This window comes from Carassius gibelio, chromosome A17 (genome assembly GCF_023724105.1).
Source record: "Carassius gibelio isolate Cgi1373 ecotype wild population from Czech Republic chromosome A17, carGib1.2-hapl.c, whole genome shotgun sequence".
Lineage (NCBI taxonomy): Eukaryota > Metazoa > Chordata > Actinopteri > Cypriniformes > Cyprinidae > Carassius > Carassius gibelio.
Genome location: NC_068387.1, coordinates 3,023,976 through 3,047,719, shown reverse-complemented (window position 1 = coordinate 3,047,719; position 23,744 = coordinate 3,023,976). Strand labels below are relative to the sequence as shown.

The 23,744-nt window shown below is 37.3% G+C and overlaps 1 protein-coding gene across 3 annotated transcripts in view; it reads left to right on the top strand.

The window, feature by feature from the left end:
- Positions 1-1,477: 1,477 nt before the first annotated feature.
- Positions 1,478-23,744, top strand: part of LOC128031376 (myelin transcription factor 1-like protein) — a 149,183-nt gene continuing 126,916 nt past the window's right edge. The window contains exons 1-2 of one of the 3 annotated variants that reach the window (XR_008188083.1): positions 1,478-1,808; positions 2,002-2,239. The gene's annotated coding sequence lies outside the window, so the exon portion shown is untranslated. Of the gene's footprint in view, positions 1,809-1,971; positions 2,240-23,744 lie in introns of those variants that run through there. The other 2 variants (XM_052619593.1, XM_052619594.1) reach the window with 2 other exon arrangements.

Genomic DNA, 23,744 nt, shown 5'->3' with positions numbered 1-23,744 from the left:
GCTGTTTCCGACGTGTACCAATTCAGTTTTGACACAGAGGTTCATTTAAATTCCCATTCTCCAGCATCTCTTCTAATGCCTCACTGCTCGCACAACAACTCCCTCCTGCAACCTCAACTCCACCTAACTGAACCTTTAATTTACTTTTTTCTCTCTCTCTTGCATACAGTTCACTATATTGCAAGCATTCTCTATCATGCATTTTGTATTTTCTACAACTCATGTAAATTGTAAATGTGTGCATATACTGGATCTGTTCTGTACCACAGAGGGGTTTGACTTGCTGCTCTCCCTGCTCTAAGCATGACTGCATGGACAAGCGTAGAGAGTTTTGCCAAGAACAGAACTATAACACCAACACTAACTGTATGCTATATAATTGTAATAAATATACTTTGACAAAGTTGTCCTGACTGAAATATAATTTTGTAATTTTTAACTAAAAACTAAATTCAAAAATTTGTAAAGAAATGGAAGCTTTAGCGCGAATTCTGTTAGGAAGACTTGATGCTACGTCACACATTACAATTAGATTTACCCAATCATCCCTTGACATGAGGGATATACTGTATAAGCTCTCGACTCACCCTTCCTTATCTGTCGTTCCCCTCCATCCTCTCCACCAAAACCAGGTTGGCCCTGTCCATGCAGGGGGTAGGCTCCAGCCCTGCCTTTTGTCTTCGACTAATTATTTCTTTTTTTAAACATTTTCATACTACTAGCTACTTGTTACAAAATATTAAGAGAAAAATCTAAAATAACATTCAGTGTTTGCAAAATTTTAAAGATTGTTTCATTAATGTTCAGAGAACTTCTGGAAAGAATATTTTCATAATGGAAACATTATCAAAAAATTCTTACGACATAAACGTTATCCCACTTAATGGAAAGTTTATTTATTTTTTATTATTATTATTTTTTTTATTATTTGAATTACGTTCCCAAAACGTTAGCAAAAAAATTATTTAACACCATTTATGGAACTTTTTTCTGAAACATTCGTATTTGGACATTCGTAACCGGTTTTATACATTACTGCTAGCTTGTTATAAAACATTCAGAGAACATTCAAAAATAAACTTTCCCATGATATCTGCAAAATTATAAAGATCTTTCAATTAACGTTTTAGCTATAAGTCTGTTACAAACGTTGAAAATTTGAATTTTTGAACGTTCAGAAAGAATGTTTTAAAAACTTAATGGGAAGGGGTCGTTATCAAAATATTCATAAAACAGCTCACTTACCAGCCCCACGCATAGACTATGTGGATGTGTGTGGAGCAGATATATGGATAGCATCGCTTCTGTCTGGAAGGAGGCAGATCTCTTGGCTGGCGGTGTGTGTGTGTGTGTGTGTGTGTGAGCTGGCTGCTTCTCTTACAGTCATCTTACCGCTCCACGCTGCTGGTGCTCTGCCAGCGCTCACAGCCCTGACTCTGAGTGAGGACGACATTAATGGGTCCCTCTCTCTTCTGCAGGCTAATGATGGACGTATGCATGATATTCCCTGAAACTAGCCCAAATAAATACAGCACGAGCACACACAAACACGCGACTGCGAGGCCTATGGGAGGCAGTGATGCTGCGAGCGACAGTCTGCAGCTACACACGCGAACACGCCACACACAGAGAGAGAGAGAGATGGAGCAAATTTAGTCCATAATACAGGGAAGGCAAATCGCACAACCACACCGCGCGCACACATGTGCATGTGCCGTGGCATCAGGAGACCCGATGCTTTATTGTCTTAGCGGATGGGTGGGTGGAGGTCTGGGCGCTAAAGCGAGGATGCAGGCATCACGCTGAGGGTAAGCGCTTCACATCTCAGCTCTGCCTCTGCCTCTCTCTCTCTCTCTCTCTCTCTCTCTCTCTCTCTCTCTCTCTCTCTCTCCCTCTCTCTCTTTTTCTCTGTTGCAGCCGCGTCCTCGCATTCGTTTTGCTCCGCCTCATTGGTGCTTCCCCATGCCCTGCTCTCTCTCTCTCTCTCTCTCCGATCTCCAGGCCAATTGGTTGCCTGCCTTCAACCTTCAGCCGTTATCTTCTCTCTTCCTTCGGCTGTCTCCGCGTCTCTCCTCGTCCTCTGTCTTCATTCAACTCGTGAAGAATGATACGCATACGGGAGGTGAGAGGAACTTTCCAGCGCGAGTGAACAGGAGATAAAGTGCGCAAAAGGAAGGACGCTGGAAAATACTATCAGCCGTGATTGGAAAGTTTGAGAGGACACAACATTTCCAGACTGGTGGGTCGCTCGTGTTTTAATTTCTGGCTGGGTCGCTTTGCAGACATTGCCCTGATTGAAGACTTGTACAGTGTTTTATTAGTAGTTACAGTGCAGCTGTTACCCTGACTCTTAGAATTGAGCTTTGTGACAGTGACCTGTTGTAATCAGATTGATCTAGTCATTACATAATGTTACTTTTAACAAACTAGTTGCTTAAAAAATTTAAGCATTTTTTTTTTTCCACTGGACACTTTTTTTTTATTATTGTTATTATTATTATTATTATTATTATTTTTTACAGTGTAATAAAAATGATTGCTCACTATTTTTCTTTTTTTCCAGTAGAAATAAACATTCTTAAATCAAGATGCATTTACATGAGAAGGAAAAATAAATAAAAACTGCCAATAGACTAAGAAAACTAATCTTTTTCCCCGTTTGAATAAAGTTTTATTTTCCCCACCCCATTGAAGGTTATTTTTTTCTTGTTTTAAGCATAATATCTTCATTTTGAAATTTATTTTGGATAAAAAGCAAGACTTAATATCTTAAGTCAATTTGCTTTTCATGGAAGTGCAAGTCAAGACAAAAATACTAAAACCCTTTTTTTTTTTTTTGCTGTGAAAATATGGTTGGATGACTAAATGAGCATGTTCAGTGAGTGAAGTTCAGTTGTTCAGAAGATTATTCTTGCATCTATAGTTTGGTTTTCTGTGATCCTACCACATTTTCAACAATTTTTTCCCAATGCACACTCGTTTGTTGTGTATCAGGCACTTGTGTACAGCAAGAATGTACTGCAAGTAGCCATATACTTTGTGTTGGCATGCTGCTCAAAGAGTCCATGCTAATGTGGATGTTGTGAGATGTAAACATGTCTCTCAGGTCACGAGCTGTTGGGCTTGTTCTCTGGAAGCTTCTGTGGGCTTGGTTTGTTGTGTGAAATAGCATGGCGCAACGGTGCACATAGTTCTGGGTTGGACTGTACAAAAGCTGGACTATTTGAAACCATCATTATTAAAAGGGTTATAGAGATATCTGTGCACTGCCGGGAAACTTCTGTCTCCTTGAGATGACTGTAAATAAGCTGTATTCAAGATGAACACATAGATGTGCCTTCATGAGAAAATGGTTTAGTGCCCATATTTGTTTAGAAAATTTTCCCCACATTAAATATGAACTTTCCCTATCACAGCTAATACATTCTGAGTAACACTATTGTGTTTTATACTTTTAGTTCATCTTAATCATGTGTCAACAATCTCTGAAATAACATCAGTATAACTGGTTGATCGTGATATTCATAAGAAACTGCAAATGAGAAATAGTCACCGTTTCTTTCAGTTGTCAAAGACTCTTTTATGTTGCATAATGTAACTCAGTCCAGCAACTGCACTGTACTGAGACAGAGTGCACTTTGTTTAGTGTTAATGAGCTATAATGTTATACTCAGACTTTCTACGCTGTGACAATGTGTGCAACAACATGGGGTGGTGTTAGCGCAGTGGATAAGAAACATGCCTTTGGTGTGAGAGACCTGGGTTCGAATCCACTGTGAGACACCAATGTGACACTTAACCCCTAGTTGCTCCAGAGGCGTGCGACCTCTGACATATGTAGCAGTTGTAAGTTGCTTTGGATAAAAGCGTCAGCTAAATGTAAATGTCATGTTAATATCAAAATAATGGGAACATACATTGCTTTCTCACATGTACGTGAAGACATTGACAAACATACTGAATATTAGAAGCATTTTATTCTTTATTTATCCATTTCTCAATGAAAATTCAGTTCAACGGGCATAACATTTCTGAATTGTTTGGAAAACTAACATGCAACTTTGAGTTTACTGTATTCTTTGTGTTGTATATTATATTATATTATATTATATTATATTATATTATATATTATTTCTGGTCCTCAAATCTGATTGTCTGAGAGGTTTTTCCACCCATGAGATACTTACCCAATATTGTCACAGCAACCGATTCTCACATCGAGTTTCACGGTGGACGCCCAAATGCACTATTATTATATAAATAATACTGTTTTGGTTTGAAAGAGCAGGTCATATGGGTTTTTGAAAAATATCTATTTTGCAGTTTATAAGGTAGCTATCCTTAAATGAAAACAATCTGCAAAGTTGTTAATCAAAAAAGCGCATGATAAAAAAAAGATATTGTCACTCAAAAGAGAGAGTCGGTTCTGAATCGCCTTAACGAGTCATCATATTTTTAAATCTTATGCCTGTTACTGGTATACGTCACTTGGTAATGCATTTGCATAATCCCTGCCTGCCCACAAATACGAACAGAGTCTGACCTGCCCACAGACACTTCCACTATTAGTGTGTTTACTTGATGTTGAGGTAACGCTGTGTTCAAGGATACCACAGAAATACAATTCAAACTTTTTGTTTTATGCATGTCATTTTATCAATGATTGCTTCTCTAATCTTGACTTTTATCTTCGTTGTCTTCTAATCTTTTTAATTTGGACTAACAAGCTCTCTGAACCACAACCTATAAGTAGTACGACTGATACGTTATGTGTGTATTTCCAATTGAGTGCTCAAAATATCATATTGTTTTGTGGTAAAATGTGATGTACTGTATATCTAGTGCAGCTTTAGGTTTCCAGGTAAAGCATATTACGTAAAGCGTCTTAAGGGGCGGTTCACACTTGACTTTGAACGTGCGGGAGCAGGATTTAACATAAGGCACCAAGGTTCCCCTCAGTTATCACAACATAGGTTACTTTGTGATTGAACGGTGTCTTTTGCGACGGCATCAAAAGCATTATATTAAACTCTCTATATCTATCTATCTATCTATCTATCTATCTATCTATCTATCTATATATATATATATATATATATATATATATATATATATATATATATATATATATATATATATGTGTGTGTATGTGTATATATATATATATATATATATATATATATATATATATATATATATATATATATATATATATATATATACACACACTCAGCAGTAAAACATTATGTGTCCGCATTCAAATGTACCATCTATTCCTGTTTCCATTGATACCGCGAACCATGCAGCTTCTTTTTTTATTAGATTTTTTTAATATTTTAAAGATGTATTATATAAAATTGGATGCTGTGCTATGGCTAAAATTAGCGTTTCATCCATTTTTTTTATTTCTGTACAGAGAGGTCACGCAGTGACGTATCGAACTTCCTCTGGTCACACATCTTCACGTAATGTGAATTCGCAGGTCAGAGTTCACTAAACTTGAACTTTGTCACACTAGACTTTGAACGTGCGGGAGCAGGAACTAATCATTTTGGAATCACTGGCTAATGACTCTAATATTAAATGTATATTCTGAGATAATTACAGTGTTTTCTGACCTTAGGTGCATTTAAACCTGTTGTAGGGGACTACAACACAATATTAGGACACTTTAAAATACTATATGACCTGCTCTTTAAGAGGTTTTTTTTTTTTTTTTTAGGTAAGAATGCACTTGTTTAGACTTCACATATGCAGTTTGTTAATAAAGATAACGGCTATTTGAAAATTAGTTTAGACTTTTTTTGGAAATGTGAGCTACAGGGCGTCAGGGCGCCTTTAATGCTCATGAACCCACCTAGAGCAGCCTTACCTCAGCCAAATCTTCTGGAATTTATCGCTGGCTCTGATGTCTGAAGTCGTTTAACATGAGCTATAATCCATTTTGGGTAAATCTAACGGTCTCTTTGGTCTCATTAATCTATTATTTGTTCCAGAGGAGGACCACATCTCATAACTTTATATTTTAATTAAATTTTAATGATGTATCAATGCGCTGCCTTTGAACTTTTGGCTGCCTACAGCCAAATCACAGCCATACTGATTTATCAAAAAATGTAACCCTAAATCAAATTGTAATCTTAGCCCAATCCTGAAATGATAGATAGATAGATAGATAGATAGATAGATAGATAGATAGATAGATAGATAGATAGATAGATAGATAGATTGTAAAATTTAGGCTACTCCAATTATCTTTAAAACTTGTGTAGTTACATTGTAATAACATCAAAATAAAGTGTAACCCAGTATTTAGTGCATGACTGAGCAAAAACTCTGTTGACATCAAGCTAATCAGTCAAGTTAAATCAAACCAAATGACATACATCCACCAGCACAGAGCCAAACATAAACACAATTCTCAGAGTGCTGTAAAGAAGAGTGTAACATCAGGATACACTGAAAGCATCCTCTCTTTAAGCAGTGCTTGACTAAGCCTAGTCAAAGGAAGCTTGAGTTCCCAAAGAAAAGCAGCAGCAATCTTCCACCTCTTCCACTGAATGTGGTGCCGAACAGTGATGACTGAATGGCTCTAATGCAGGCAGTGTGGCTCGTCCCCAGCCACTGTCCTGTCACATGCCTGCAGAGCACATAACTCATGCAAATCCCTTTGTTCCTGACACTCATGATTGTCGTGCTCTCAGGTGAGCGGCCCGGTGAGATGAATGCCCACTGGTGCATGTTGTGCCAGTAGGTGAGCGCAGTTATTAATCACTTGTCTACTTGTTATGCTATGCTCTCCTATACAGCCTTGCACCAAAGTCAAAATGGATTTTTAGTTGGCCGAGCTATTAAGATATAGATCACGTTTTGATATGGATTATGATGGGGAAGGTGTGCTCACAGAGAATTAATGAATGGATGAACGACACACATAGAAATCATGTTTGCAATTACTGATGTGGCCTTTATGCCAAATAAACATCAGCCATTTCTTCATCACCCATTCTCCACCAATACTGACAGTGTCATTGAGTGACTATGGGAATTAAGCAAAATTTGAGTAATTGTGACACTAAATTATTCAATTTGATTTTTATCTGAATCATCAAAATAAATAAATGTATTAGTACAGACCATTTTAATTTAGTGCTAAAGTTTAAGTGATAGTTAAACCAACCTCCACTGACTATACACTGACTTCATTTAACCAACTATGATAATATGAAACTCATGGTTTTGGTTAGTGTTTTGTCATGTGCAATCACATTCCATTTTCTAAGTGAAAATTTGTTCGCAAATGGGAAAAAGCCACTCAGATCGCACAGTAAATTTGCTGAAAGATCGTTAATACACACTAAAAACTAACAATGCCATTCCATTTTCATCATGAAAACTGGTAAAAACTTTTATTCCTCAAACACAATAGATCCATTATTGAAACTCACTGAAAGTCTGATTATGGCACATTTGGTAACAAACACAAACAGTACAAAACACACATTATATGACACTTCATGGAATAATAAGCAGAATATCGCTGTGGAGAGATCGCTAAACTAACTCGGCAACCACAAGCATGAACACTAGTGAAGACTTGTTAGCAAAGCAAAATAATGCAAATGTCAAATTAAAAACACGTTTCAGATAAATAACGAGCCAGCCAATACCGTGATGATTATTTTTAATCGAGAAAGGTGGATATCGAAAATACGATTAATCATGCAGCCCTACCTTAATCAGTTTGTAAGCAGCTGTGTGATATGGCTCTATTATATGATAATCAAAAAATTTTAACATTATATGAAATATTGGTTGCACTTTATTTTACAGTACATGTACTAACATGTACTTATAGTATACTTACCATAAAGGAGATTGGTGTTGTCAAATACTTGCCAATCTTTGTGCATGGACAAAAGCTGGAGCAAAATGGAAAACATGTTTTTAAATGTAATTAGAGCTTAAGCAACAAAAGTAATGGGACGGTTCATTTTCGATTTTTCAGCTGATTTGAAATATGTCATTTAATTATAAGTGCAGTGACCAGTTTTTGAGATTTCAGGATTCATCCATTCATTTATACAGGACTTGGTCTTAGATGAGCTGCCTGGAGGGTTGCAAATATGGCTGAGTAAACAAACTTTCTTAGAAAGGGAATTTATGTGTCTGCACGAGTGCAAAGGTGTGCACGGCAAAAAATTATGCCATAGGCCCTGTCCCAAATGGCACACTTCATGTGCACTTGCAGTCTTGCCGACATACTATGGATGTTGCTTGCACATGTCTATTAAGTCCTTGAGACTGTAGGATGTACCATTCGTCATTTTACATTTACATTTACATATATTAATTTAGCAGATGCTTTTATCCAAAGCAACTTACAGATGAAGACAGTGGAAGCAATAAAAAAAAAAAAAAAAAAAAACAATGATATATAAGTGCTATAACAAGACTCAGTTAGGTTAACACAGTACACGTAGCATGGGATTTTAAATAATATAATAAATAAAAAGAAAACAGATAGAATAATAATAAAAAAAAGAATAGAGCAAGCTAGTTAGAGGTCTTTACACATACACACACACACATATATATATTTATGCGAGCAGCTATTGGAAGCCAGTGCAAATTGATAAACAGAGGTGTGATGTGTATTATTTTTGTTTAATTAAAAATTAACCTTGCTGCCTCGTTCTGAATTAATTGTAAAGATTTGATAGAATTGGTTGGAAGACCTGCCAAGAGGGCATTGCAATAGTCCAGCCTGGACAGAACAAGAGCTTGAACAAGGAGTTGTGCAGCATGTTCCGAAAGAAAGGGCTTGATCTTCTTGATGTTGAATAAAGCAAATCTGCAGGATCGGACAGTTTTAGCAATGTGGTCTGAGAAAGTCAGCTGATCATCAATCATAACTCCAAGGCTTCTAGCTGTTTTTGAAGGAGTTATGGTTGATGTGCCTAACTTGATGGTGAAATTGTGATGGAACGATGGGTTTGCTGGAATCACAAGCAGTTCTTTCTTGGCAAGGTTGAGTTGAAGGTGATGGTCCATCATCCAGGAAGAAATGTCTGTTAGACAAGCTGAGATGCGAATAGCTACTATCGGTTTATCAGGATGTCATCAGCATAGCAGTGGTATGAAAAGCCATGTTTCTGAATGACAGAACGTAATGATGCCATGTAGACAGAGAAGAGAAGTGGTCCAAGAGCTTAGCCCTGAGGCATCCCAGTAGTTAGATGCTGAAACTTGGACACCTCACCTCTCCAAGATACTTTGAAGGACCTATCTGATAGGTAAGACTCAAACCATTGAAGTGTGGTTCCTGAGATGCCTTTCGCCAGTAGCGTTGATAGGAGGATCTGGTGGTTAACCATGTCAAAAGCAGCGGACAGATCAAGCAGGATAAGTACTGAAGATTTGGATTCTGCTCTTGCCAGTCTTAGAGCTTCAACAACTGAGAGCAAGGCCGTCTCAGTTGAATGTTCACTTCTGAAGCCAGATTGGTTGCTGTCAAGGAGATTGTTGTGTGTGAGAAATGTAGAGACTTGTTTGAACACAGCTCGTTCAAGTGTTTTTGCAATGAAATGAAGAAGGGAAACTGGTCTGTAGTTCTCTAAAATAGATGGGTTGAGGTTGGGTTTCTTAAGTAGTGGAGTTATAAGTGTCTGTCTAAATGATGAGGGAAAAACACCAGTGTGGAGGGAAGTGTTGATGATGTGAGTGAGTGCAGGTACAACTGCAGGAGAAATGGCTTGCAGGAGATGAGATGGAATAGGATCAAGTGGGCAAGTAGTAGAGAGATTAGAAAGGATGAGTTTTGAGACTTCTGCCTCAGAGAGTGAAGAGAAGGATGTAAATGAGTGTAAATTTGCTGGTGATATGAGCTTGACTGATTGTGGTGTGGAAAATCGTGCATTAATGTGTTTAATTTTATCAATGAAAAACATTGCAAAGTCGTCAGCTATTAGAGATGAAGCAGGAGAGGGACATGAAGGACAAAGAAGTGAGGAAAATGTTTTAAAAAGCATGCAAGAGTTAGATGAATTGTTAATTTTGTTATGGTAGTATGTCATTTTAGCAGAGGAGACATTAGCAGAGAAAGAAGATAGGAGTGACTGATATACAATAAGGTCAGTAGTATTTTTGGACTTGCGCCACACCCTTTCAGAAGCTCTAAGCTTAGAACGGTGTTCGCGTAGAACATCAGATAACCAACATCAGATTTTAGCTTTCAGACGTGTGCTCGCGAGCTCCCCCTTTGCAACCGTCACGATGGAGCAAACGGTTTCCCATCTACTGTAAAGTTTCTTCCAGCAAAAATATAGCCCTTAAGTTAACACGTATGAATGCAAACTTTATTTATACTTATTTAAATATACTTAATTTACTTATACTTGCTTTATACATACAATACTTTGCAAAAGTCTAAGGCACATTAGTACTTTCACCACAAAGAATGGTTTTCTGACAGTTATTTATATAGTTTGTCTCAGTTTCATCTGTTTCTTCATGCTCGTGTATTCAAAAATCTAACTAGATTATTATTAAAATGAATGGCAAAATGAATGTTAGGAAATGTAAACTGATATTTCCTACTGACACACTAGAGCAAAATACATAAATAATTGTCTTAAAACCCTTTTCTGGGGGGAAAATACTAATTTGCCTAAGACTTTTGCACAGTACTGTTCTTTACAAATGACATTGTTGTTACTTTATAAAGAATGACCATACAGTCATTCACAGAATTGTTTAAAGACAGTGACAGACAGCATTCATTTTAACTAAATATCAGAGTGATTGACAGATATACAGTAAAAACATGTGGTTTTGTATTAAATAATGACCTGTATCATGAAATACATTTATTAGCCTTAGATTAAGGGAAGCTTGGGAAATGAAATTATCTGAGAATCCAATGTGAGCCACTGCTGACTCTGGTTATGCTTCTGGGAGAGAAGGGGAAATAATGAGGGAGCTGCAGGAGATAATGCAGAGGAGCTCCGGCAACTTGGACATGCAGCAACTCAAACAGTTGTGAGAGCTGTTAGTGAAATTTTGCCTGTGATGAAGGGGAGCTGGGTCAGACTTCCCTGATTCAACACGATATCAACATGGGGGACGTAGTGCCCATATATCAGTGGCCAAGATGTATGCCCTTAGGACGATAGGAGGCTGCAGAGCAGGCATTGTTGAAGATGCAGCAAACAACTATTGGAAATCTCCAGTAGTTATGGTCCTGAAGAAGGGGGAGGAGTGGTGCTTTTGTGTCGATTACAGGAGGCTCAACGCAGTGACATCGAAAGACTCATACCCTCTCCCACATGTAGACAAATGATTGGACCTTGTGGCTGGTGCTCACTTGTTTTCATCACTGTACTTGAGGAGTGGGTACTGACAAGTGCCGCTGAAACCAGAAGCTCTACCCAAGATTGCTTTCTGCACGGGTAGAGAGGTCTGGAAATTTAAAGTCCTCTGTTTTGGTCTTTGCAATGTGCCAGTCACATTTGAACACTTAATGGAGAGGGTAGTGGAAGGCATTCCGCAACAGCAGTGTTACATCAAAAAAAAGGCAGACTGCTTGGGGCACCATATATGTAGAAAGAGGACTGGCATGTCGTAGGAAAAGGTGAGAGCTGTACAGGAGTGGCCTGCTCCGGACAGTCAAAAAGAGTTGAAAAGCTTTCTAGGTTTGGCAGGAAGTTTGTACAGACTTTTTCCTGTATTGCAACTCCCTTATACAAGCTCCTGCAGAAGGATCAGTGCCTTGTTTGGTCAGAGGGCTGTCAAAATGCTTTTAATATGCTAAAACTGAGATCCTCAAATATGGCCCATGATATTCAATTTCCTGCAGAGTTTATCTCTAACCCTAATCAGAAACACCTTAGCATGCTAAAAATGTCTTCAGAATCATTATAAATTCACAGGTAGGTAAGTTTGATCAAGGTTGTAGGTAAACTCTGCAGTGCATTGGCCCTCCAGGGCAAGACTGAGTAACCCTGCTCTAAAACAAACCCTGGGACATGTGCCCATTCTGGCACCCCTTGATCTCCAGCTGCCCTTCATTCCGGACACTCACTCAAGTGGGGATGGAATAGGTGCAGTCTTTTCCCAAGTCTGGCCTGTTGGAGGGTAGTGGCTTATTACAGTAAAGTGCTCAGCAAGGCAGAAAACTGGTATTGTGTCAATGTCAATGTCAATTTTAATTATATAGCACTATTAAACACAACCACTGATTGACCAATGTGTTAAACAACAAAAATAAAAACATTTCAATAAGACAATACATAATAATACTATAAAACAATAGAGTAGAAAATTCTCAGTTTTTAAATGGTATGTTTTAAACATAGATTTAAAAACAGATAGTGAAGGTGCAGATCTAATACAAAGGGGTAATGCATTCTACAATCTAGGGGTAGCTACCGAGAAAGTGCGGTCACCCCTACATTTCAGCCTCGATTTGGGAATTCATAATAATATCTGGTTGGATGACCGGAGAGACGAGGGGTCGGTGTTCAGTCAATAATTCAGAAAGATAAGTAGGGGCAAGACCATTTAATGATTTAAACACTAAAAGTTGAATTTTAAAATTAACTCGATAGCGCACGTGTAGCCAGTGTAGAGAGCGTAAAACCGGTGTAATATGCTCCCATTTTTTGGAGCGTGCTAAAAGCCTAGCAGCTGCATTTTTAACTATCTGCAAGTGAGATAGGGCTGACTGACTAATCCCTAGATACAGCGAATTGCAGTAGTCAAATCTAGATCAAAATTTCTAATAGATAAAATGGGTTTAACTTTTGCTAGTAGTCGAAGCTGAAAGAATTGATGAATTGAACATGATTTAACCACTGAATTCATCTGTTTGTCAAACTTTAGATCATCATTGAAGATAACACCCAGATTTTTTACCCAAGGCTTCACAGATACATATTTATCGCCTAGGGTTACTTTAGGCACAGTAAAAGAATTTGATAGACCAAACACAATTATTTCTGTTTTACTCCCATTAAAATGTAAAAAATGTAAAGACAACCAGGCTTTCACATCAGCCAGGCAAGACATAAGTGCTTCCAAACCAATTGAACTCTGTTTTAAGGGCAAATAGATTTGAGTATTGTCTGCATAGAAATGAAATGACAGGCCATGCTTTCTAAAAATAACACCCAAAGGGAGCATATAGAGTGAAAAAAGAATAGGAGCTAAAATGGAGCCCTGGGGAACACCACACGACAAAGTAGCTACCTCAGAAGAGTGTTCATCAATGTTAACTCTGAAACTTCGATTTGAAAGATAAGAGTTAAACCATTCAAGAGCACTTCTATTTATGCCTACACAGTGTTCCAAATGAGCTAGCAGGATGGCATGGTCCACAGTGTCAAAAGCAGCACTCAAGTCTAGGAGCACTAGCACAGCATGATCACCAGAGTCACCAGTTAATAAAATATCATTTAAAACCTTCAGAAGTGCAGTCTCAGTCAAGTGGTGTTTTCTAAAACCTGATTGAGAAACTTCAAGGATATTATTTTCATCCAGAAAGCTTTGTAGTTGTTGCAGAACTACTTTTTCTAATATCTTTGAAATAAAAGACAAATTTGAAATGTGTCTATAGTTGGCCAAAACAGAAGGATCTAAGTTCGGCCTCTTAAGCAAGGGATAAACTGTGGCATGTTTTAACACATCAGGTACAATACTACTTTCCAAACATTGATTTATCACGGTCACAAAATAAGGACCCAAAGCATCAAAAACTTGTTTGAAGAAATATGGTGAAAGAGCATCAATAGAGAAGCCAGACGGCTTTAATTGACACACTATTTCTTGAAGATATATAAAAGAGATAGGTTCAAACTGGTTCAACTCAGCAGAACAAAAAGTAGAAATTGAAGGATCAAACGTGGGTGGGACTATCCCTTACCTGATATCACTGATTTTATTTATAAAATATCTAAGAAAGTCATCACACATAGTTTTTAACACATCTGGGTACTCACGGACAGTTGGATTAACAACAGCGTTAAAAATAGTTAAAAGTGTTTTAGGTCTATGGTAATTCTTTTTAATGATTGCCGCAAAGTGTTCCATGGCAAGAGCTGCTGGCCGCAATCTTTGTCATAAGACATTTCAAGTACTATTTGTGCAGTCGGCATTTCACTATATGCTCCGACCATGCCTTCTTGCAGTGGCTGATGAAATTCAAGGAATCAGATGACCATGTGGCTCATTGGCTTGAGGAATTGCAGAGTTATGAGTTCACTGTAACACATGGTGTAGGGGAACGGGATGGTAATGCAGATGCTATGTCAAGACGGGCATGTAGTATACAGGAATGCAAGTATTGTGAGTGCAGAAAAGCCATAGAGTTGAAGCTTAGTCGGAAGGTAGATGGAAATGATGGGCAAGAATAGGTCTGTAGGGAACTACAAGAGCTATGCTGGGTCTGGCCATTATGCAGATGCAGTGGGTGGGGATGGGGCCATTTTTTTGCACCAAGTGGGGAAATTGTGACCGATTTGGATTATTTGGAGAAATGGCATAAAGTCTTTGCATTGGCTGACCAGGAATCTCAGACAGTTGCCAGTGTCTTAGTGGAAGGCATGTTTAGTAGGTTTGAGTGATTCAACAGCATGCTAGCTGAGCAGTTGTCCATCTTAACATCCACTCATTAACATGATTGGGACTCACATCTGCCTCTGGTCTTAATGGCATGACGCTGTGTAATTCGGAAATCTACCTCATGCACACTGGCTCTGCTCATGTTGGATAGGGAAATTTGTATCCCCGAGTTGGCCATTGGTCGGCACTCAGATGATCCACCTTTTGCTGCCTGACCTGAATATTCTAGATTGCTCCAGGATGGCTTGGAATTTGTGGTGGGAGAGCTAGTTTGGGTTTACAGCTTAGTAAGGAGGAGAGGGAGGTGCCTGAAGCTGTACAGCCACTAGGTGTGTCCATGCCCAATATTCGAAAAGTTGGGGGATGTTGTGTATCGGGTGCAGTTACATCCTCAAGGGCTCAAAGTAGTGTTAATTTCGTCACCTATTTTTAATTAAGTCTTATCCTTAGTCTTGTGCCAAATATCCTTGTTAGTTTTAGTCATATTTAGTCATTCACATATCTTTTTTTTTTTGCCAAGTTTTAGTCGACTAAAAGTCTTTTAATTTTACTCTAGTTTTAGTCAAAAAAAATTCTTTTTTTTACTGTAATTAACACATTAATACTGAGATTATTACTGATACACATTTCAGTAAAAAAAGTGCTTTTAATCGTAATGCAAAGACCGGTCATTGGGACATAAGCTGTCAAGTACAATAAAAGAGCCTGCGCAGCGACACAAAATATTATTTAACTCAAAAAGCCTGCCTAAACAGGGGACTTGTGCTCAGGATTTTTGAATTTATTTTAATTTATTAAAAAATTTTTGAGCGGCATGTGGACAAATTCTTTCTATGCACACACTATTTCATTTCTTGATAACAGACCGCTACTAACTATAACACACAAATATCGAGCCTCGTCCTTCAACCTAGCATGTCGTCGTCACTTGTCACTCGTGTTCGCTTTGGGTGTTGTGTGTTCAGCAGTTTCGTGTTGCAGCCACAGGCTGGCAGCAACAGGAGTATGAGATCTGCAACTTGAGCAACATCGCAAAGCCGCGAACTCGTACTGAATATTTTAAAGGCGTAACAGCTGATGAAAAAGCAGAGATGATTGTAGACTAAAATGAAGAGAGATTTTATCTTAGTTTTTATTTTATACAAAAAATTTTCGTCTTGTCTTTTTTTGTCAACAATAATGCATGTTAATTTAGTCTTAGTCAGCGTTTTTGGACAGTGGTGCAGTCTTGTCATCGTCTCGTCTTAGTCATGAAAAAAAAGGTCGTTGACAAACATATTTCGTCTCGTCTTGTCTGACGAAATTAACACTAGCTCAAAGTGGTACTGTATAGGCATAGGCTAGCCACTTACCGGAGTACCACAACACTGCAGGGCCACACAGTACATCCTTCAAAAAATGCTGAGACTCCAAGGGGTTTGTGGGGGGTAAATGAATCAGCTGATATAACCAGTAGTGGCCAGCAGTTGACTTCGCTGCCAGACTTGCCTCAGGGTGATAGTTAGCAGGGCTCAGAGAAAACACCACTTGTAGCCCAAACTCACATACATCCAAAGAGAAGAACCCCAGTCAGATTTAGAGAGACTTTGTCTTTGGGGTTGAGTACTTCAGTAAAAAGGGGGTAGTTTTCACAACAATGTTGTTGATAACAATGTGTTTGGAAAGAGTCTCCACCCTGTGCTGTTTGAATAAGGGGAAGCTGAGATAATGAGGTCAGAAGAGTGCTTCACTGGTTCAAGTGTGGTTCTCATTCAAGTTGGGTTGTGTACAGTGTGGGTTGTGACCTTTCCATCAAAAATGTCTTGTTCTTGTCTGAGAACGCTAGAATATACGTTGTCAGCCACCACATACATACAAATAGACCACAAAAAAAAATTCTACTTAAATCAATGTCTTTTAATCTATTTGTTAACAAAGAGTTTTTTTTTTTTTGTCCTTTTTTTTTTTTTTTTTTGCCTATTAATGACTAAAACCAAAACTCCAGAATGAACATATAGGCTAATCTCATTAATTTTAAATTCATGTTCTAATATAATTCAAAATAAGACTGACTATATTGTTTTACACTATTACTATGTTTGTGAACTGTAGTATTGTGAATGTTATTTGACTCCATATGATTTATTGCTTGTTTTTTTTTACCATGTATACATAACCCTGAAAAGCATCAACTAAATGAATACATTTAATTGTATTAAAAACATTCTGCTAGTCAGAATAAGTTAATGATTATCAATTGTGAAGATGGTGCTGATAATGATATGTGGCCACATTTTGAGGTTTGCTTCTATCACTTGATGATCTAATGGTGAGAGGGAATCATAAAACCTTTTTTTCACTATTCTAATGTACAGCAATTCTATGAGCTCATTTGCAATAGCTGATTGTTTACAGTTTGTTGGCAGTCATACCCATAAGTCATAGAACATGTCACAAGCTATATAAATGTGGCTTTGGCTCAGTTTAAATGAGATACTTGTGCAGGGTTTGAGCTATAAAGATTTTGGCAGCACGTGAACTCCTGTGAAAAATCATGTGACCACGAATATCACTATGAGGGTGTCATGCTGTCAACAACTCCCTTCCTGCTGGCATGACTCACTGTGACAGCTTTCATAAATATTCTTGTTAGATATTTTGGATATAATGTACATAGATAGCTATGTTTTCAAGTGAACATTTAACTAACCCATCCATCCATCCATCCATCAGCCAGTGCCATTCTTTGTGGATGTAAGATTGGAAAAGCAGTCATATAATCCCTGGAAATGCTAGTTCAAGCCTTTGAATGATAATGGCATTCAGTGCATGTCTGCCAATGGAGAGTAGCATTTGAGATTAAACATTATGGAGGAAAAAATAGTCATCCCCACACATGGCTAAGAACAGAGCGATATTGTAAAATGATTACAAAACAGCCATCTATAATTCATCAAGCATATTGGTGAGGGTGCAGGACTCTTATTATGGCTGCTCTTTAAATCAGATTTGTCAGTTTTGATCACTGTAAAGTCTTCTAGTCACATGACTGCTATATTGGGGAAATGTTACGCTGTCTAATGGATAATTGATCAAGACAAGTGATGCCATTGGGACTGAATGTGTAATAGCTGAAGGTAAGAGTACAATCATGATTCCAAGGTAGTTTCAAAGCAGATTTTCTCACCTCATTCATGCTCAAATTGTTGGATTTGATTTTGATCAAATGCACAGAGCAAATTGTAATCGGGGATGATAATGATACGTTATTTCCATCATTAAGGCCCAATGCTTTTAAATTTCGTAAAAAATAAATAAAAATATTAATAATACAAAGTAAAAAAATAATAGATTAGTAGTCAACAAATGGGGTTACAAATTATTGACGATATTAAGCCTGATTATAAATGCATGGTTACAGAAGCCAATTATCATTACAAATTATCATCATCAATTATCATTACAACAAATCATCAAGTGCATTGCTTTAAACCCTAGAATCACAAACATAATATCTGAATAGATAACTGAATGCATTCTGATAGTATCACTCGATTTCAGTGCAAATTATAATTAAAATAAATATCAAAAACCCAACACAACAAAATCTGTCTTTGTGTTTTAGTTGGTTGCATGATTTAGGCTACAGACAAGACGCCAGCGTTTGGCTTAATCATAGCAAGGTTGACGTCATGTTGTACATATTGTACATAATGTATGTTTCTCCGTAACATATGAACTTTAGAAACACCCAGAAAAACACCTAAATTCAGAACACAGATTTATGCTTTGTAGCTGAATACAACCTAAGTTTATTCACAGTTATTCACTGTGGTTATGCAGCCAATCACAGCATAATAGTGATGTGATGTGTAGCCAAATATGGCGTCCCATATTCGGAATTTGTGCTCTGCATTTAACCTATCTAAGTGAACACACATACATACACAAAAGTAACTCCAAAAATATATTACTCATTGTGACGAGTTGGGCGGGGCCGAGAGTCGTGGGAACGGGCGAGACCCACCGGTCTCGAGTCCCATGGAGGAGATGGAAGGATATAAAACTGTAGCAACGACAGCGAAGGACGAGAGAGGACCGGGCCTGGGCTTTATTTTATGTTTTGGTTTTTATTTGTGTTTTGTGTTTATTTTTAATTATTAAAGTTTTAGTTTGATTGTCTGCCGGTTCCCGCCTCCTTCTTCCCGTAGTTATGGAGTTTTTATTGTTACACTCGTTACTAGTATTATAATTACTTTACTTATTACTTTCTGGCAACAGTAATAATTTACACAAATGTTACTAATTATATATTTCTGCCTAATCATTTGATCAAAATGCAGAGTGGATAACAGTCAGAAGCTATTACAAAAACTCAGTGGTGTTGTATTAATTGTCATGTGTAGCTGCTTCAGTGCTTTGCTTCAGGGTCTCACCATTAACTCCTCCCACCCAACAATCCCTGCTGGTACCGAGACTCAAACCCACAACCTCTGGGTTACAAGTAACATAATGTACAGTCATGGCAAAAAATATCAGCCCCCTTGGTAAATATGATCAAAGAAGGCTGTGAAAATTCATCTGCATTGTTAATCCTTTTGATCTTTTTTTTTCATATTATGAAATAAATGTTTTTCTCTAATACACATTGGCCACAATTAACGGTCCCATTTTATTCAATACTTTTTGGAACCTCCATTCGCCAGTTTAACAGGTCTATATTTTCTCCTATAATGCCTGATGAGGTTAGAGAACACCTGACAGGAGATCAGAGACCATTCCTTCATCCAGAATCACTCCAGACCCTTTATATTCCCAGCTCCATGTTGTCCTGTTCTTCAGTTCACTCCTGTCATTTTCTGTAGGGTTCAGGTCAGAGGACTAGAATGGCTATAGCAGAAGCTTGGTTTTGAGATCAGTGACACATTTCTGTGTTGTTTTCGAGGTTTGTGTTTGGATTATTGTATGATTGGAAGATCCAAACATGGCCCATTATAGGATTTCTAACAGAGTCAGTCACTTACTGATTTTTTATCTGTTGGTATTTAATAGAATCCATGATGCCATGTATCTAAACAAGATGTCCAGGACCTCCAGAAGAAATATAGGCCCACAACATCAAAAATACTGCAATATATTTCATTGTACACATAGGGTACTTTTTATCCCTGTTTTTACAAAAACCCAACTTGAGTGTTTGCTGCAAAAAAACTAATTTTTAGTTCCATCTCACCATAGAAGCCAGTCCTATTTGAAGTTCCAGTCGTGTCTGATAACTGAATATGCTTTAGTTTGTTTTTGGATGAGTTAGGAGAATTTGTCTTGAAACCCTCCCAAACAACATGTGGTGATGTAGGTTCTGTTTGACAATTTTTTTAAAAGGTTTTCTGAACCAGAGACTCAACTATTTTCTGCAATTCTCCAGCTGTGACCCTTGGAGAGTCTTTAGCTACATAAACTCTCCTTCTCACCGCACATTAGGACGATATAGATACACATCCTCTTCAAGGCAGATTTGTAACATTTTCTGTTGGTTGGAAATTCTTAAGTATTGTCCTGATGGTGGAAATGGGAATTGTCACTGCTCTAGCTCTTTTCTTAAAGCCATTTCACCAATTTGTGAAGCTCAATTATCTACTGCTTCACATCAGAAATATATATTTTTTGGTTTTTCTCATTGTGATGGATGATTAAGGGAATTCGGCTTTGTTTTCCCTCTTTATATTTCTGTGAAACAGGTAGCCATGGCTGGATAATTTCAAGTGTATAATCACGCTGGAGTGCTCAAAATTGTGCCCTCCCATTTTAAATTCTTATAGTCCAAGGAAAGGATACATTTTTTGTGTTTTTTTTTTTTTTTTTTAAATAAAGGATCAAAAGGATTAACAATGCAGATGAATTTTCACAGCCTTCTTTGATCATATTTACCAAGGGGGCTGATATTTTGGCCACAATTGTACATGATTCAACAGTCTTGAATGAATACAAAATCAGGACTTAAATGTTGATAAAAAAAAAAAAAAATAGCTCTACAGGTCAAATATACATACAATTAACAGCTGACTGATTGAATCAAGTAGCCTAATTTAGTTTCATCATGATTTTAAAGACATACTGTAAAGCTGCCACTCTGTGTATTTATTACTTTCATGGCCCCCAGGATATCTTGTATGAATATCTGAACATGCAATATATCAGGAAGAACAGAGATTCTGCTTTTAAACATATTATTCCAGCTTCATGCATTTATCGACACTTAAATGTGGTTAGGTTTCATAAAAAAAGCAACATTTTGAACAAAAACCTGAAGAAATCATATATTTGTCAAAGACTGTAGATCAGATTCAGATCAATGATCAAAACATTACACAAAATTGCTTCACAGTGCTATACCTCTTCGTGGGTTTGACATTTCATTTAGTAACTTTAGGAAGTTTTGATTTAAATGCTGTTTAATGTTTGATGTTCGTTTTAACTTGCATGTGCATAAGCAATGCTTCTATCACTTGTTTCTGCATCTTCTTCACTTGTTTTTGGATCTGGGGATTCTGCACGATTTCAAATCTGGTATAAGTTTGCAGCTCCCTGATTCCCTTGACAAAGATTCACTATATTTCCATTGGCTTTTGGATTATAGCAGAGAACAAGCTGTGTGATCAACAGAAGTTTCTGATTCTTACCAACCCATTCTCACTCCAAAGGCGTCAAAAACCGAAGCATGGTCAAGCGCCCCTAGCGTCACTTTTATGACGCCAAATGTGCCTCTCGGCGTCGAATATCGAAGCACTACGACCTTCATTGCTTTCAATGGGAAACTTTTGGCGTCAGAATTCGACACGAGGACATGAGATGTTTATCGCTATGAAATCACGTTCAAGAAGTCTCATTCAGCCCACATCGCGATACTTGCTATCAGTTCCACAGTTTGGGTGAGTAGTCGTATATACGCTCTTTTAATGCCTTTTATAAAATGTATTCTGTCTTATTTATTAATCAAATTAGTGCCATATGTTTAATCGCTGTATTATATCGGTCATCCGCGGCTGTCTTTGAGTTTCATTGCGTTTAAATAAATGAACACAGCTGCTAATTAGTCTGATTAAACTCTATCTGTCACCTGACGTGCCATAGACCTTCGAACAGTTTTATATTATTATTAATTTCAGGATTAATGATGTAAGTTGTATTTGTAGTAAAATCATGGTAATCACGACACTTACAATAGTAATAAATGAAATGTGAAGTTAAAACACAGTAAACAGGACATTAGTAACTGTAACTGTAGTTTTACTATGGTATATTAATAATCAATACAACAATACAATAATCACCAAACCAGCTATGTTTGTATCACTGTAATGTTAGTGTTTGTATGTGCTTTTATATGACAGATATCACAGTAATCATATGTTCTGTAGCATGCTTTTAATACCTTTTAATGTAAATCCAAAAAAAAAAAAAAATCTAATTAAAAATAAATAATAAAACATGCATTTTTCCATCTTGCAGTTCTTTCATATCAGTTTATATATATATATATATATATATATATATATATATATATATATATATATATATATATATTATATCTAAATATTATATCTAAATATTTTGCTCACAGATCATTATTAACATTCTTTATATAATTCAATTTTATTTACTCTCCCCATTTTATTTTTTTTATTTTTATTTTTAGCTGAAAAGACGTAAAGGCAGTCAGCCCAGTGGTGTTTCTGGAGAGGGATTCCTTCAGAAATGGAGAAGACAGAAAGCTGCGGAGGCAGATATATGCAGCAGTAAGTCTGTGATAGTTTGTCTCTTTTATCAAACATTCCTGCTGTTATAATTTGTACAGCATTTGTTGTTTCTTAAACTGTTGCACTGTCCAAATACCCATACTTGCCATCTTTGCACTTGACCACTTGATTACTTATTTGACGTCTTTCCTGTATTTGGCCTAGTGTTCGAGTGAGCATGATGACCACAAGTGTGTGTCGAACTTTTCATGACCTGATGACTGTGTTTCCCAATCCTGATCCTGGAGAACCCCAGCACTGCACGGTTTTGGCGTCTCTCTTATCTGCCTTGGAGTCTTCACTGATGAGCTGATGAGTTGAATCAGGTGTGTTTGATCAGGGAGACATCTCAAATGTGCAGTGTTGGGCTTCTCCAGGACCAGGATTGGGAGCCACTGCCTTATGGGACACTTATGTGTTTACAGAGATTTTTAATATCTAATTATCAATATTTCACATACTGTACATTGGACAGCTTCCCATGACCTCTTGTGAGATCTCAGCAAAAAGTCTGACGATTTATTCCAAAACATGATGCATGATGGGATACACTAAGCTTTGTATAGTGCTCCGGAGCAGTATTGGAGAGGTTTAGTGTGTGTTAAGGACGCTGTGCTTTGGCATTATTAAGACCGGGGACAGTCTTGTTCACACACTGTCATGTACACACACTCTCAAGTGGCCAAGACTGCAAGTGTGGGTATCTGGACAGGGTCAAAGTCTTAAAAATGATCCCTAAACACATCACAGTCTTAATAATCCAGTTTAACACTTGTATGATATTGTACAAGCCCCAGGACGGTCTCATCTGACACTATCATAGAATTCATATGACTATAGCTTGCTATTAATTACTTGCTTTCAATAATGGATGCATTTAACATTTAATTATACAGCATCTTTACAGAGGTGTAATGTACAAGTTGCACGTAATTAATAATATTTCCTTCTTTCTGTCTTACAGGATTTTTTGCAGATAATCCTAATGCTGTTCTTCTTTTTCAGGTCTAAAATATCAAGCTCAACAGCTCACTCAAGAGCCAACCCTCACAAACCTTCCTAAAAACTAAAAGAGCTATTACTGAGTCTCAGCGAATCTTGCCATGATCAGCTCTTCCCAGGTACATTTGTTTAGAATATTTTTTTTTAATCAACATTTACTCCTCAAATGCTCTGGTCTGAATCTTACTTTAAATTAACTTAATTATGTTTAATGAGCAATATTAATTGCACACAGAGTAAGTAGAGATTATCTTGTTTCACAGAAGAGAAGGAAGACCAAGGAAATGATTTGCTCAGGATGAGGAATGAAGATGGCCATCTTGTGCTCAAACAAACAGAAGTCCTCTG